Here is a 4,423-nt window from a genome sequence, read left to right on the forward strand (position 1 = left end):
TGGCGCTGTAAAGCATTACGGTAACTGCTACACCAACTGTGCCATCCAAATTTAGTGAACACAGTCCTCCACTTTCACAAATTCTGCAGTCGAGTATCCCACATTTGGGGACATCGCAAGCATCAGCACACCCACAGTGCAATAGGATAGCCTCAGCCTGAGAAATCAGCCATCGTGACCACTGATTCTCCCCACCAGGTAAATATAGGCCAAATGGCTTGTACTGCACTGCAATGTTCTATGTTCTAAATCACTCAGGTATTTCAGGAAAGGGGAATTGGATTGAGTTGACAATCTCTAAGGTAGCTTGTTGATTTGCAAATAAATCTTCATATTAAAGCTGTCACAAACAGGGCAGAACATTACAGCACCAGTGACCAGGGATTTGTAAGGAGTCTGTACATTCTCCCCATGTCTGCATTAGTTTCCTCTGCATGTTCTGGATTCCTTCCAGCATTCAAAGCATACCAGGGTTGTAGATCAATCAGTTGTAAGTGGAGGGCACAGGCATGAGGGCTGTTACCATGCAATATGTCACAACCATCTCAAACCAATAATAACATTTGTGACAACTGTAGGTTATGTTACAAAACATTCAACAGGTAATGGCAATCAATTAATTCAGTCACTGTATAAATAAGGATAGAAATACCATGGATAGGAAGAGTTTTGAATATGGACCAAAGACAGGGAAGCAGGACCAGCTCAGATTGGCCAAACCACCTTTTCCATACTGAAAGGTTCTATGAGCAAGTGATAGTGATTTATTTATTTATTTAGATTATTTAGATAAATTGGGAGTGAGATGATTTACCAGGAGACAGTGGTTCAGAATTTTTCATGTAGCTCAGTGAATTAATGCTCTAAATTTTGATGGAACTAACTTCAAACCATTATTCTATTGAATTTGCTGATCTTAGCCAAAACTCATAATGGAGCCAGTTATCCCCAGTCTCAGCCAAATGAAGAAGGCCTTTAAACAAGTTGTAATAGTGACAAATAGTGTAAAAGCTGAGTGATATCGTCAGGGTCAATGATCAATTAGAGTTCCTTTGCTACTTTTTTTGTCCACAAATCAAGCTGAATAGAATAAACGGAAAGCAGCTCAACAATTTGATAGATGTTCAGCATATCTTAGAATGTCATAATAAAAGTGATCATAATTGGGAATAAAATATTCCAATAACGTCTTAGAAAGGCTAGTGAAATTAAGGATGACTTGATCATTAAAGATATGAATACAACATTATTTAGAGGAGGAAAATAATGAGAGGACGTGAAACTCTAATGGCAGTTAATTGCAAAATTGTATTGGCAACAGCATATATATTCAGTGATTAGAGAGACTGATAGCATTATCTGATTGCAAAAAATAACTCCCTGGACATAAATATTTGCACAACGGGTTTTAAGGAAAGTTACATGATATGGCAAATGAGGGTCTGCCTTTTTGGATTGATTAATTGTTTTGCTGAGGTAGAAAAATGCGGGAGTATACACCTGTTAGTCAAATTTCTGTCTTATACTCTGTTGTTCAAGTCAAAGGGTGGCAGGGTTAGTGTAGGAGGACGGCACAGTTAGCACAACAACACTATCACTGCACCAGCGACCTGGTTCAAATCTGCTGCTGTCTGGCTTTTATCCAGGAACTCCAGTTTCATCCCACCCTCAAAAAACACACAGGACTTGTAAGTTAATTGGTGTATAGTAAAATCACTACTAACCAGAATTCAAGCAACCGGCAGCCACAAGCAACCAGCAAAAAAATAATGAGGAAAATAAATGGATAATTAAAATAAATAAAAATAAATAAAAATGAAAATAAAAGTTCAAAGTTGTACAAGTAAATGTTCTCTGAAGTAATATAAAAATCTGTGGTGAAGATGGGAGCAAATATTCACCCAACAGAGTGCCTTGGTTGTACTTTGCTCGTAGCAACTGTGAATAAAGTTGTGAGAAACAGCAATGGTGTTTCGCCCAAGTTGAAGAGTTGGTTGATGCTGCTCACCGGTGGGGTGACTTCTTAAACTGTCACCTTACCTTTGGTTAGTAAGAATTTTTTTCTCTTCATTAGTATATTATTAAGTATAAGCGTTGTCTCCGCTCCATCCTCAACATTCATTGGAGCGACTTCATCCCTAACATCGAAGTACTCGAGATGGCAGAGGCCGACAGCATCAAATCCACACTGCTGAAGATCCAACTGCGCTGGGTAGGTCACGTCTCCAGAATGGAGGACCATCGCCTTCCCAAGATCGTGTTATATGGCGAGCTCTCCACTGGCCACCGTGACAGAGGTGCAACAAAGAAGAGGTACAAGGACTGCCTAAAGAAATCTCTTGGTGCCTGCCACATTGACCCCCGCAAGTGGGCTGATCTCGCCTCAAACCGTGCATCTTGGCGTCTCACACTTCGGCGGGCAGCAACCTCCTTGGATGAAGACCGCAGAGCCCACCTCACTGACAAAAGACAAAGGAGGAAAAACCCAACACCCAACCCCAACCCACCAATTTTCCCTTGCAACCGCTGCAACCATGTCTGCCTGTCCCGCATCGGACTTGTCAGCCACAAACGAGCCTGCAGCTGACGTGGACATTACCCCTCCATAAATCTTTGTCTGTGAAGCCAAGCCAAAGAAGAAGAAGAAGAAAGAAGAAGATATTACTAAGGCTTTATTTTAAAACCTGGGGGGTGGGGGGGTGTTAATCATCTCTAATGTTCAATGTTTGTTTTTCGGGTGACTCTGTGGAGGGGAGGAACCTGCAGATGCAGCAATGGTCAAATGGTTTCAAACAATGTGACTGACAGTAAAGTAAAATGCTTTAAGGTTTATATATTCATGCAAGTGAAGTTTGTTCTGCATAAGTACAGTATGGTAATTTTGTATTTTAAATTGTTTATTCTTAATGCAGGCATGTTAGACATTGTAAGCTTCAAGCAACCAAAAAATACACTTATCTGGCATCTACCAATCTCCATAAGTGCCAGATACCAAAGGTTTTACTGTATTTGGCCAGAATGGGCTCATGGGCAGGAAGAGGATCGTGGGCAGGAAGGGCCTGTTACCATACCATAATTCTAATTTTATTTTAAAAAGCGAACTTTCACATATGAAAAGCAGTATTGCTGGATCAATTCATACTTTCTGTTTGATGGATATTTGCAGGCCAAAGAGTAATAGGGGATCTGAGACCAAGATCTGATTGAGAAAGCTATCACAACTTGTGGTCTGTATGGCCCACTGTCACTCCCCTGGTCCTATAACCATAGCCATGTTAATTCATCAACTTGTATCCACTGGAAGTTATTTGAGAATTGGGGCACGGAATTGCTTCTTGTATTGCTCATGTTCCACTTAAAGCTATTGAGTAACACAATTTACTCTGCCCACTATCATGAGAGAATGAATTGGAGAGGAACAATATCAACAATTGAGATTCAATTGTTCAATCAACACTTATTACTCATGCAATACCAGATGCCATTTCAGGGAATGGAAATCAATTGCAAATGAATAAACATTTTTTTTCAATAAATCACAAATCTTCGTGTGCTCTGGAACTCAGAGCTAAAAGCTTTTAGTGTTTATTGTATTGCCTCTTGAACTAATTAATGAGCATGGAGTTGTGGCAATCAGAAGCATTGCTACATCTGCCCAAGTTTAAAGGTATTAGAAAATGAACTTAGTGTTTACTGGGAGCCATAAATGAGGAATAAAGGTTATGAATTTCAGCAAACAAAATGTTAACTTCCATGCTTTAATTGGGAATAATCAAAATGAGTGTAGAAAAGAAACTAATAAATAGTTATCTCTATGTTATACCTGATCAAGGCAGAAAATTTGCTTAATTTTGTCACAGGGTACAAAATGGAAAGTGTTCACATTTCAAGAACATGGAACATCACAGGTCCTTCAGCATTAACTGTGAATATTCAATTTCTCTATATCATTTGTATTTATTGTCTCTTTTTAATTCAATTATGTATATTATTGCAGTTGTTTATTTTTACAAACTAAAAATTTTGGTGCATATATAAATAGTACAATGCGTATGAGAATAAACCCGTTATTGTCATCGTAAAAGGTGCACTGAGAACTGAACTTGGCGATGATGCCTTCATCTTATTTACAAAAGCTTTTTCATTATTCACTGTGCAGGCACTAACTGGTTGAACAGCCACATTGACCAATTACCAGAGGAAAGGAGGACATCTCAGATGTTCTGGAATGGAAGACTTTGTCCTGGGAGCAGATTAGACAGACACAAGAATTGAGAGAAAGGAATAGAATTTTTAAAGGAGATAGGATGGGAAGAGGTAACTGTGGGATTTAGTAGGTTTATAGAGAATCTGTAGATAACGTCTCCTGAGATGGAGCATCTCAGAGCATTTACTTTTATTTAAAAAAGTGAATTTCTGATAT

General features: G+C 39.0%; 1 non-coding gene across 1 annotated transcript; it reads right to left on the reverse strand.

The window, feature by feature from the left end:
* Window positions 1-45: 45 nt before the first annotated feature.
* On the reverse strand, window positions 46-206 carry LOC138762496 (U1 spliceosomal RNA). Its single transcript, XR_011356912.1, has one exon. It is a non-coding gene; the product is annotated as a U1 spliceosomal RNA (small nuclear RNA).
* Between the last annotated feature and the right edge of the window lie 4,217 nt (window positions 207-4,423).

The sequence above is a fragment of the Narcine bancroftii genome, chromosome 4 (genome assembly GCF_036971445.1).
Source record: "Narcine bancroftii isolate sNarBan1 chromosome 4, sNarBan1.hap1, whole genome shotgun sequence".
In the NCBI taxonomy this organism is placed as follows: domain Eukaryota; kingdom Metazoa; phylum Chordata; class Chondrichthyes; order Torpediniformes; family Narcinidae; genus Narcine; species Narcine bancroftii.